Genomic DNA, 13,230 nt, shown 5'->3' on the forward strand with positions numbered 1-13,230 from the left:
GTATCGTGGCTTATGCATAAGCAAGCATTTTTACTTTCGGTTCACTTTTGCTTTGAGCTGTTTCTGCTTAGTTAGCTTTTAATAATAGTTAAAAATGTCCCAGACTATTGGCCTATACCTTGACTATTCTTTCTTGACTTACTGACTAGAATCGGCGCCACGATTATGGCAAGTGGTTAACTTGAAAAGAGAGGCTACTAATTTTAATCAAACAAGAATAAGAGCACCAAACCATTGTGCACAGGAACAAGAACAAGTTGCCCAGTACTGAGCACTAATCTGTCTTCTTAACATTAATTATTCTTCTCCAGAATTTAATTTAATTTCTCAAAAACTTCCTTGACTGTTTTTCCTACACGGGGTTTTTCATTAAACATTAACAATTTACATTCCACAGCTGAATCATTGCATTTAGAGCAAACAGATGTATTCTTTAGAAGTAGTTGCATTAATTGGGGAAAGTCATGTTTTTTTCCTTCATACTTAATGGTCATATGAGAAGTTGCAACTATACTTATTAAAGGAATACAAAACCAAACCAGCCCATTCCCAGAAACATACTGCGCTCCTCCAGAGGATTGATGCCTTGTGCCATCCACCTCAGTAGGGCCTTGTCTTTGCCTGAGTCAGGGGTGGGGCGCAGCAAGTAGCATAGAAAATCCTTATTTAGAACAGATATGTACAGGATATGAAAATAATGACATAATGGAGAAAATATTCTATATAATGGAATATAGTGTATCCTAGTGAATAAAAATTAATGTCTCAGAAGATGGCTTGGACTCAGCTTTTGTTTTGAGAACATCTGCTCTGTGCTGGGCTCATTTTTAAAGCAACAGTTTAGGAAGCTCTTGCCATGTAACCAGCAGTGTTCCAAACACCAGTGTGCCTCTTCTGATCCAGCCAACCCTATGAGCAAACACTATAATTAACCTATTTTGCAAATTAGGAAACTGAATCTTAGAAGGGTGACTTTTACACTAACTTAAGCCTCATGCATCCCTTTGAGGCAAGAGTGATGACACCCATTTTATGGACAAGAAAAACTGAGGCCCAGAGGGGAGAAATCATATATCTCAGGTCACACAGCTCCAGAGCTAGTGGAGCTCTGAGAAGTGGGCCAGGAGGTGCGCGGGCATGAGAGAGGTCATTTACCCATGAAATGTGGCTGTGGTTACTTGAAAGTTAAATAATTAATAAAAGTGAGGGTGCAGTGGAAGGATCCCTTGAGTCCAGAAGTTCAGACCAGCCTGGGCAACACAGCAAGACCTCGTCTCAAAAAATAAAAAATAAAAAAAGAGTTAAAAAATAAAAAAGTAAGGACAGTAATGAGTTATGGAGTACTTGCTCCCTGCCGGGCCGATGCAAAGCCCTCAGACAGCCTGAAGGTCCACAAGGATGCTCTGCACTCTCGGATGGGGAAACAGGCTCAGGAGGATGCTGCCCACTCAAAGCCACTCCCTTAGCTAGTGGGGGGCCTGCACCCAAGCCCACTCTTATCTGCTGCTCAGGACTGGAATCAAGGAGTCCTCCTTTGCCCTCCTCTGCTCCAACCCAGGGAGTGTGAGAACGGTCCCTGGGCAGCAGTAGGCACCTCCCTTCACTTCCCGGCCACCCCGAGCTCAGTCTGGGCACCTACAGCTGATAATCTAGACACCCCAACCCCTGAAATCCTTTGAGCCTGGCTGCTGCACCTGGGCCCAGGCTCGGCTTCTGGGGAAGCAAGGTCTCCAGCCTGGATTTCTGGGGACCAAAGTCAAGTATCTGACAAAGTCAACAGATCTCAAAAGCCAGCTCTGAGCTGTGGGGACCATCAGGAGGGACTTCAGTAGACTCAGGGTAGGAGGGGGTGAATGTGTGGTGCCTGAACTGTCCCCAGAACTACCTTCTCTTTCCCCCAACACAAGCTCATCTATTCTCTGTGGGCAGCAAAGCAGAGAGGCTGGGTGGGGTGGGGGTGGGGGGTCCTGCCTGGGTTCACACCTTAGCTCAGCCACTCACCAGTTGTGCTTCCTCAGGCAAGTCACCTATCTCTCTGAACATCACTCTCCTCCATTCAGAAATAGGGTCATGCTGGGCACCATGGCACACGGCTGGAATCCCAGTGGCTGGGGAGGCTGAGACAGGAGATTCAAAAGTTCAAAGCCAGCCTCAGCAACAGCAAGGCGCTAAGCAACTCAGTGGGACCCTGTCTCTAAATAAAATACACAATAGGGCTGGGGATGTGGCTCTGTCGTCGAGGGCCCCTGAGCTCAATCCCTGGTACAAAAAAAATAATAATAGGGTCACAGTAACCCACTTCTAGGGTTGGCAGGAGGAGCAAAGGAGGGGTGCCTGTGAAGCGGCCCCAGCGCCTGGCATACAGCGACTGCTTCCTAAATGCTGAGAATTATTTCATTCCTCACTCCCCTCACTTCTGCCAACAAGCAAAAAAATAAAGAAAGGGACGAAGGAAGGAAGGAAGGTTGGTGGTAGCCCAGAACTCTGAGGTCATTGTTAGGCAGCAGTATTCTTGCCCGTATTCACCGCAAAGCCAGGGTCTCAGCCGTGCCTGGAGGGACAGGGGCACAGGGCAGCACACGTGGATTTCATGGCCTTAAGATCTGCTGATGAGTCCACCAAGCCCACAGCAGGGGACCCAGCACGTCCCAGGCCGAGGTGTGAGTGAGGCGGGGAAGTCTAGGCGTGAGCATGTGTCGTGGGGCTAAGGCCCAGGCACTGGTGGTGGCCCAGGATATTAAAGGTAGGGGTAGGGCTTTGTGCCGAGGGCAGTGTGGGGACGGGAGTCAGGGCTTAGACAGAAGGTTCTCTCTGGAGGGGTGGGGTCGGAGGGGGAGTTTCAAGAACTTTGAACTTCATGGCTTGTGTCTGAGGCTTGCCTGAGAATCCCAAAGAGGAAGGACTCTCTGTAGCCCCCTGAGGCCACAGGCTAGAGGGCTGTGGTGGGAGGGGCCGCCTGGCCATGCAGGCACCGTGGGGGTGGGCCTCCCCCAGCCCAGGACTGGGCCAACCTGGAGTGGCCTTAGATGTAGCCCAGGAAGGTCCCCTCAGGCGCCCTGGGGCCTCTGCCTGGAGGGATCCCAGGATGTCCGGGGATCAGGGAGTCATCACAAATAAGTGGCTAGTGGTGACTCTGCAGTGTGACAGACGTGACAGTGCCCAGGTCACACCTCCTGAATCCACCCTGGATTTTAGCCTCAGCAGTGGTGGCCTCCAGCCTCACCCCAGATGGCCTGCAGTCATCATCCTCTTTCCTGTCTCTGGGCTCTCTCCCAAGTCACCGGAGCAGCTAGCCCTGCTGGCTTGGGTACAGACTAGAAGTGCAAGCGGTTAACCCCCTGGGGCAGTGCTGCTGAGCACTCTTGGCTCTTGGCAAGCCCCAGGCTCCTATCTAAAAGATAAATCCCGGGCTGGGGTGGTAACTCAGTGGTAGAGCACCTGCTGGTATGTGTGAGGCTCTGGGTTCACTCCCAGCACCACACACACACAAAGAGATAGACAGCGACTCACCCAGTCTGCATGTGGGGTTTCCTGGTATCCAGCACACTGGAGAACACATCCAGACTGTCCCTGACTCTGGAACCTCACCCCTTCCTTCCTGTGTGAGCCCTGGAGAAGCCAGAGCCACAGTGGGCAGAAGGAGAAGGAGGGGGAGCAAAGGGAAAAAAACAGAAGCCAACTATGGCTGGGTCCAGGCTCAGAGAGGCCAACACCTGCTCACCCACCCCAGGACCTTTGCACTGGACCTTTCTTCTGCCTAGAACTCACTTTGCCCCAGAGAGTACTGACTGCCTCTTTGTGGTGGGGCCCCATATACAAAAAAATGCAGACCCTAGTTCAAAAAATTAAGGATTTCAAGATAGTGATAGCAGAACATGACAAAGCCTGGGACCACCCTTCTAAGCACAGGACTATGTGCGGCTGACCACGCAGTCACACGGCCATGAAGCTAGACCTGGCTCCAAACAGCTCCATGCCTGGCCTCCTACTCCCCTCAGATCTCTGTTTAAATGTCACTTTATCAGAGAGGCTTTCCCTTGGCACCCATCTAAACAAGCACTTGTCCCCTCCCCCACTCTACCAGCCTCCCTTGAAGAGCCTTTCCCAGTCTCCTCTCCTGTCAGGGCATTCGGTACCCCAGGATGGATTCTGCCATTGTCACACCTAGGTCATTGCTGTATCTCAGGACCAGAACATTGATGACACCCAGTAGGTGCTCAGTGGAGATGGATGGAAAGAAAGAAGGGAGGGAGGAAGCTCTATTCCAGCCTGGAACAGGCCCAGGCTGGAGAGGAATTTTTTTTTTTTCTTGATGGAAGCAGAGCCCCAGCTCCGGCAAGTGCTCCACCACTGAGCCACGTCCCCAGTCCCGGAGGAAATTTGACTAAGTAGTCCAAAATCGTGACTGTAGCTCTCTCGAACTACTGAAATAAAATATTTTATAACTTAAAGTGACTGGAGTTTTTTTTTTTTTTTTTTCCTAATCTGAGAGTATATCAAATCAAACTGCTTGTGGTTGTTGACTAGGGCCCAGAAAACCAGGCCACAGAAAGTGTCTCAACAGCTGGGCACAGTGGGACACACCTGTCATAGCAACTCAGGAGGCTAAGGCAGGAGGATCAAAAGTTCAAAGCCAGCCTCAGCAACTTAGTGAGGCCCTAAACAACTTAGTAGACAGGGTCTCTAAATAAAAGAAAACATTTTTAAAAAGGGCTGGGGATGGGGTTCAGTGGCTAAATGCCCTGAGTTTAATCCCCTCCCCCACAAAAAAAAAAGACAGTGTCTCAACAGGCCCTGGGGCCATAGGCAACTGTTCCCTTTGGCACCTGGAGTCCCACTGTGTTTGAGGTACAGCTCCCAAAGCCTATGTACTGCTCCCTCCCTTTGTTCCTTTTTCTCCTAACATTGTTGGAGATCATCCCTTGCGTGTATACAAATGTTCCCCAGCTCCTGTTTACCACTTAATTGCTGCCACTGTATGTATAGATCACAATTTACTTAACTAATCTCCAATTTATGGACAGTTGTTTCCAGTCTTTGGCTTATAAACAAGACTGCAGTGAACAACCTTTCACCCACATCATTTTGCTTGTGAACAGAAAATGTATAAGATAAAGTCCTATTAGCATATTTGTTGAGTCAAAGGGGATTTTAAAAGGTTGCAGCATAAGCCAGCCGTGGTGGCACAGTGTCTCAACAGCTGGTGGCGTGCACCTGTAATCCAGGCTTGGGAGGCTGAGGCAGGAGGATCAGAAGTTCAAAGGCAGCCTCAGCAATTTAGCAAGGCCCTAAGTAACTCAGTGAGACCCTGTCTCTAAACAAAATATTAAAAAAGGGCTGGGGATGTGGCTCAGTGGTTCAGTGCCCCTGGGTTCAATCACAATTTTTGTTGTGTTCTGTCCCCAGCTGGGGATTGAACCCAGGGGTGCTCTACCGCTGAGCTGAGTGGACTGTTGGGAGGTGGTGGCAACCAAGAGGTGAGACCTAGTTGAAGGGAGTGGGTTCTTGGAGGTGCGTCCTTGGGAACTACTTCTTGTCCCCGCTGCCCACCCCCTTCCTTTCCTGCTGCTGCTGTGAGCTGAGCAGCTGTCCTCCACCCACCCTTCCACCATGATGCTCCGCCTCACCTCAGGCCCAGAGGGATGGGTCCGCCACCCACGGACCAAAACCTCCAAAACCTGAGCCAAGGTAAATCTTTCCTCTGTTTTATTCAGCAGTTTTTTCACAGTGACAGAAAGCTGACTAATGCACGTGCATGTGAGGGAAGTCCTCTCCCTGGCCTTGAGGAAGAGGAGTAAGAACAGTTAAAGGGGCCTGGACCTGAGCGTGCGTTGAAAGCTTTTCATTTCACTTAGGTCACGTTGCTCAGCAAAGGGGGGGGGGGCATGTATGTGGGTACCCTTCTTTGAGCTCCAACAATGTAAGTTTCCCACTGGCTCTTTTTTTTTAATTAATTAATTTATCTTAATTAGGTATATATGATAGCAGAATGCATTTGCTTCGTTGTACACAGTTGCAGCACAACTTTTCGTTTCTCTCTTGTCCATCCCACTGGCTCTTAAAGCTTTTGCTCAGGAGCAACAACGTCCACCACATCCATTCACAGGCCATTGGTTCACGTCAGTCACGTGGCACCTTGACTCCAAGAGCTGGAAGGAAGTGCACAGAGGAGGGGCAAACACTGGGCAGCCTGGTGGCTGCCACTCAGGCCTCCAGGTCTTGCCAGGCTCCTACTCCATCCTGGAAAGAGGCCACTGAGCTACAAGGCCCCACAGGCCCCTCAGTGGTCACTTTGAATCACTCCAGAATAACCCGTCAGAATATACCCTAATTGGCACAGTCTCTTCCCAAATGTTGCAGAGTCAGGATATTATTCTTTTTTTGTGTTTAGTATTAAATGCTATAACTCATAATAACTATTATTTCTTTCAATATTGAATGTGATTCCCAGGCATGGTGGTGCACGCCTGTAATCCCAGGTACTTGGGAGGCTGAGGCAGGGGGATTGAAAATTTGGCCAGCCTGGGCAACTTAGTGAAACTGTCTCAAAATAGAAGTTACAAAAGGGCTGGAGATGTGGCTCAGTGGTAGAGCACCCCTGCGCTCAATCTCCCGTACTGAAAAAAAAAAAAAAATTAGGTGTGATTGTACAAAATCATATCAAAAAGAAGTAAATACTAAGGAATATATTTAACAAAAGTAGTGCAAGATTTACACACAAAATCTACAAGGAATATCTATCTATCTATCTATCTATCTATATATATATATATATATATTTTAATATTTCAGTTGTAGGTAGACACAATACCTTTATCTATTTACTTGTATGTGATGCTGAGGATCAAACCCAGTGCAAGCGTTCTGCCACTGAGCCCCGACCCCAGCCCTATAGATCTATATATTCAACTCAATCCCTATCAAACTCCTAACAGGCTTATTTTTTTATAGAACTTGACAAGCTGATTCTACAATTTACATCAAAATGCAAAAGAACCAAATGGCTAAAACAATTCTACTTCTTAAAAGGTTAAACAGAGGGGCTGTAGTTGTAGCTCAGTGGGTTTGATCCTGGCACCATAAATAGATAGATAGATAGATAGATAGATAGATAGATAGATAGATAGATAGATAGATAGATAAAACAAAGGTATTGTGTCCATTTTCAACTTTAAAAAAAAAAAAGTTAAACAGAGCTGGGAGCAATGGCACACTCCAAGTGACTCAGGAGTCTGTGGCAAGAGGATTGAAAGTTTGAGGCCAGCCTCTGCAACTTAGTGAGGCCCTAAGCAATTTGGCAAGACTCTGTCTCAAATAAAAAATAAAAAGGATAGAGGATGTGGCTCAGTGGTGAAATGCCCCTGAGTTCAATCCCCAGTACCCCCACCCCAAGAAAAAGAGTTAAACAGTGTTGTCATACAACCCACAATTCCACTTCCAGTAAGCTACTGGAGAGTACTGAAAACAAATATCCATGCAAAGACTTGTTCAGAAGTTTGCATAAGAGCCTTAATCCAAATAGCCCAAAAGTAGAAACAACCTAAATGTCCATCAACCGAGAAATGGATAAGCAAATGCAGCGTGCACAGAGAATAGAAAGGTGTTTGGTCATAAAAAGGAACGAAGGACTGATACATGCTACAACATGAATGAACCTCAGAAACACGCCTAGTGAAAATAATCCAGATGCAAAAAGAACACACATTGTACGCCTTTGTTTATATGAACTGTTTAGAAAAGGCAAGTCTAGAAGACAGAAAGTAAATCAGTGCTTGCCTCCAGCTGAGGGGGAAATAATTTGAGGGATTTTTTTTTCCAGTAATGGGTTGAGCCCAGGGGCACTCTACCATTGAGCTACATCCCCAGCCCCCCTTTTCCCCCTTTTTATTTGACAGGGCCTTGCTAAATTGCTGAAGCTGACCTTGAACTTGAGAGCCCTCCTGCCTCAGCCTCACAGGCTGCTGCAGTGACGGGTGTGCTCCACCATCCCCTGCTAAAATCAACTTCCTTAAACAACAATTTTTGGGTGTGAGTGGTACCCAGGGCCTTCCTTGTGGGTGCTAGGCAAGCTCTCTAACCACGGAGCTACACCCACCCACCCCTAAACCACAAGTTTTAGAATATTTATTTTCCTATTGCGTGGAGAAGATGGAAAATCATTTTTCAGTCTTGCAGCCTGGCTTCCTGAGGCCTCCCAGAGTTTGTTTCAGATGCTGGGCTGTTTGATTTTCTACCTTAGAACTGAGGGTCCCTTGATCCTTCTGCAGACTGGCAAGGTCTGGAAGGGCCCTTTACACAGAGACACTTCTTTCTTTTTTTTTTTGGTACCAGGGACTGAACCCCAGGGTGCTTAACCACCGAGCCACATCCCTAGCCCTTTTTATATTTTATTTAGAGACAAGGCCTTGCTGAGTTGCTTAGGGTCTTGCTAAGTTGTGAGGCTGGCTTTGAACTTGCGATCCTCCTGCCTCAGCCTCCCAAGCCACTGGATTACAGGCGTGCACCATGGCTGCCTGCCACAGGAGCATTTCACAGCTAAAGGAGCCAGGCCTGGGACATAAAGGACCTTGGCAGGCTGCACAGGCATTTGGCAGCAATTCCACGGATGCCGGCTCAGACTGGCTTCCTAGGCCACTACCTGGGAAGCAGTTGTTGAACAATGGCGCTGGGCGGGGGCCGTCATCATCTGGGCCTTTCTCACCAGGACCCTGCAACTCCTCTGGAGGCCCCTTTCGCCCCTTGGGTGCACAAGCACAGACCCATCTTCTCGGCGTCAATAAGTCTGCCATCAGAGTTGTCCTCTCCCAGTCAGTCTAAAGCCTCACCGGCTTGCTCTGGGATTCCTGGGGGCAGGGGGACGGCGGTCACTGTCTTCATTACCTCCTCCGTTTTCTCTGCCAGCGGAAAGCATGGCCTGAGGGAGAGGGAAGCATTAGGAAAGGCTGCGGGCTTGCATCCAGGCTTTGCTGACTCGGGATATGGCAGGTCTCCAAGGGCTGATGTGGTCCCCTGGGGCACTTCTCTGGATTTCTGGGAATCTTTCCCAACAGGGACCTCCAGGAGCATTCCCAGACAGGAAGTGGCCCTCCTGGATGGATCCCTCATGACTTCAGCGCCTCAGCTTCTGCACCGCCATTCACCTGCTCTGGGAGGACCCCCTTAGGAAGCGCCCTTTTCAGACGGCTCAGGATCCACCTTCCTTCAGAAGGTTCTGCTGCCAGCACCACGGGGCTGGAGACAGAGAACGGGCAAGGGGAGCGGATGGCCACAACTCAGGTTATGGCCCCTCGCAGGAGTCGGGCTCCTGTATCCTCCTCCAGGGTATTTATTGAGCACCTGCCTGCTCTGCGCGACGCCCCACTCCAGGTGTCAGGGACGCTGTTGCCAAGAGGATGGACACAAACTCTGCCCTCCTGAAGGACAACATCTAAGGGGGGGAGAACCCACCTAAATACTGTGAATAGAAGGGAGGCAAGGAGCCAGGTGCAAGGCACACGCCTGAGACCCCAGCCACTCGGTGGGGCAGGAGGATTGCAAGCTCCAGGCCAGCAATTCTGTGAGACACCATTTTAAAATAACAAACCAGAGGGAGGAGAAGGGAGGGGACAAGGGGGTAGGAATGAGGGTGGGATGAGTTAGACATCATTACCCTAAGTACTCGCATGAAGATATGAATGGTGTGAAAATACTTTGTGTGCAATCCGTGACTTGAAACCTTGTGCTCTATATGTGTAATATGATGAAACAAATTAGAATAAATAAATAATAAAAAAAATTCAAACAAATAGGGCAGGGGATGTAACTCCACCCTTTTCTTATTCCGCCTCCAGGATTCCCTTGACCACACTGTTCATAGGCCATTGCCATCATCAACACTAAATATTTGTTAAGGCTAAGAGACCCTGTCACAAAACAAAAAAATAAAAAAAGACTGGGATGTAGTTCACCCTGGGTAAAGCACCTCTGGGTTCAATCCCTAGTACCTCAAAAAGGAGGAGGAAAAAAAAAGAGGTAAATATTTGTTAACTACCTGGCAATGGTGATACAGGTCAGACGAGGCAATCGATGCAGAGGACGAGGCCCAGACTGGGCAAAGGGCAGGAGCAGGAGGGAGAGGGGAGAGCTTAGTCAAGGTCTGTGCTGGGGCTCCAGTCCAGGAGTCCAGAGAGTAAATCTAGGGGTGAAAAACCCCGCCAGGTCACCTGCAGCCCTGGGACTGAGGGACAGGAGACGGCAGTACCCTTCATCAAGGCTAAAGCTGGTTCCAAATGAAACCCTCACAGGATCCTGAGGAAATGCCCTGCCTGGCCACGCCTGGACATTCTGATCTATTTGGAATAGGGAGTGACCTGGGCATGTTTTGTGTTTTGTTTTGTTTGTTTTAATGTATAGCAACATCGGTGGCAGCAGCAGGAGTGTGGGGGCAGGGCAGGCAACTGCAGGGCTCAGAGGAGGAGGAGGAGGCAAGGCAGCCTCGGGAGCTGAGGTTCTAAGGCAGAGAGCTCAGGGTGCTGGGCTGGCCCCAATTAGGCACCTGGGAAATCGGAGCTGGAGGACAGTGGAAGGGAAGGGCAGCAGAGGGGGGAATGGAAGAGAAAGAGAGAACCCCAGACCCAGGCAGTGCCGTGAGTTCCAGTTTATTCCCTGTGTGACCTTGGTCAAATGGCTTCCCCTCTCTGGGCCTCAGTTATTCCATCTGAAAAAAGGAGCAGATGGAACCTGCTGATGGCCACAGATCCTTCTGCCTCCTCCTTTGGCTCTAGGACACCTCAGGCCCCTGTAGGGGGAAGCTTAATGGGAGCCGAGCTCCGATGGAGTACCCTATCTGCAGATGGGCAACCACGCTGCACTCCACGTCTGGCAGAGGGGGCAGGCACAGACGTCCATGAGGCACCCTGACCCTCCGGGGACTCCCCAGCCACTGCATTCATGACGCCAGACACAGTTTGTGGCTGTGGAAATTTCCTCTCAGTCCCTCTAGCCCAGCCCAGGGAACGTGGTTGTCCTTCCTGCTTCCAAGTGGAATTTTCCACTCTGTCCCTGAGAGCTGATGGGAGATACAGAACCAAGAAGCTGACGCAGACGGAGATCTTGCCAATAGGAGAGGAAGGGGGACAGCTGTGTTAGAGCCACACAGGGCAGTCAGGGGTCCAGGCTTCTCTTCCTGTGGGTGTTCACTGACACCTCCGCCCTGTGCCTGGGGCCCTATTCCCAGTGCCAGGGATGCAGCTGCTAGTAGGATAAACACGGTCCCCACTCTCCCTGAAGCACATCCTCTAGCAAGGGGGAAAGAATCCACATAAACACTGTCAAGAAATGGCGCTGGGGCAGGAGGCGGCTATTTTAGCTAAGGTCCTCAGAGAAGGCACTGCCGCTGCTAAGGTGACATTTATGTGAAAATCAGTGGGAAAGCAGGGACAGAGGCCCTGAGGTGGGGCCCTGGCCTCAGGCTTAGTTGACAGTGGCAGGGAAAAAGTAGAAGGTGGAGAGATCACAGAGGCCCAGTGGCCCTGGGGCCTGACCGCACTGTCAGGATGATTTCCAAGACAGCACAGAGGCCATGCTCAAGCCCAAATCCCAGCAGCTCAGGGGGCTGAGGCAGGGGGATGGTGGGTTCAAAGCCAGCCTCAGCAAAGGTGAGTTGCTAAGCAACTCAGTGAGACCCTGTCTCTAAATAAGACACAAAATAGGGCTGGGGATGTGGCTCAGTGGTAAGTGCCCCTGAGTACCCTCCCCAAATTATCTTAAGATGACCTCCTTTGGTGCTATGGGGAGCCTAGGGGAGGGTTTTTAGTGGAAGTGGGACACGATCTGCTTTCCATTTCATTTATTTACTTATTTATTTTACAATCCAATGAGAATGACCTTTATGTCAGCTACAGGCATCCCAAAGGCCTGTTCCCATCTCATGAGGCCACCGTGACGGTAATATTTTGTTAGGGAAAGTTGATGCTTCAGAATAAGTTCACAGAGGCTAGGAGCCACATGGCTTAGGGGCCTTTGTGGGGTCAGTGAGCGGCCCTCCTCTGGCTCCCCCTGCCGCTGAAGGGGAGAGAGCCGCGGCCTGGATGCTGCCAGCCCCGCGTTCTCAGTGTTGGAGACGACCTTGGTCTCCATCGCACAGGGGCCTGGGCTCCGGTGGCTCCCTGCCTTCTGTCGCCAACTCCAGGGCTCAGGGTGGGACCCTGACGATGCTCTGGTTGCAGGACGGGCCACAGGGGTTGGAGCCCAGGGAGGTGGGCTGGGGGGTGTCCGGAGGCCTGCTCTGCTCACCGCCAGGTGCTCCTCGCTGCGGGAATGAAGGTGGAAGTGTGTCCGGGTCCGAGTGAGGGCGTCTCTCAAGTCTCAGCCACGTCCAGGGGCTGGTGACCTCCCAGGCTCCTGTCTCCCTGCCCAGCTCCACCACAGCCCAGCTGTCCCCCACTACAGCCCAGCTGCCCCCCACCACAGGCATCTCACCTCTAGCCCTCCACCGGTCCTCCCCATGTCAAAACCCCCACTGCTGGGCTGGGCTGGGCCGGGGCTCAGTGGCAGAGCTTGTGCGAGGCACTGGGTTCGGTTCTCAGCACCATAAATAAATAAAATGAAGGTTAAAAAAAAAAACAACAAAACACTGCTGCCTTTTTAATCAGCCTAACTCCTTCTTCTCCTTTGGGGCTCAGATCAGGTGTCTCTCCTCCAGGAAGCCCTCCCTGACTGGTCCCAGTCTGACTTGGGTGTCCTTTTCTGTACATGTATTGGCCCTTCCAATGACCCCACCCATAGCACTGTGACATCTATTAACTGCCTGTCCCCTTCCTGGGCTGTGTGTCTGGATCTGTGACTTGTCCTATGTTCCTACCACTCAGCACTGAGAGAACGTCTCAAAGAGTTGAATGAATGAATGAAGGAAGGGTGCCTGACTATGGTGACGAACAAGGGACAGGCCCACTGCAAAGCCAGGGGACAGGGGAAATCAGAAAGTGGTTTGTCAACTAAGAGTGGATGTTCAGGAAAGAGGGCCAAGAGGTAGCCAGGAAGCGGGGGTGTTGGGGTTGCCAGTAGAGTTAGTGGGGTCAGAAAGCCCTGGGTTCAAATCCAGCACCGCCACTCATGAGCCCTGTGACTGTGGGCTCAGCTTCTCAGGAAATGAGGGCAACACCTCCCTCAGAGAGAATGCAGCCCGCGTTTGGCTCACGGACAACACTGGAGAAACATGCTGACCATTCTGATCTGCTAACATAAAGGCGG

Source organism: Ictidomys tridecemlineatus, chromosome 11, assembly GCF_052094955.1.
Source record: "Ictidomys tridecemlineatus isolate mIctTri1 chromosome 11, mIctTri1.hap1, whole genome shotgun sequence".
In the NCBI taxonomy this organism is placed as follows: Eukaryota; Metazoa; Chordata; class Mammalia; order Rodentia; family Sciuridae; genus Ictidomys; species Ictidomys tridecemlineatus.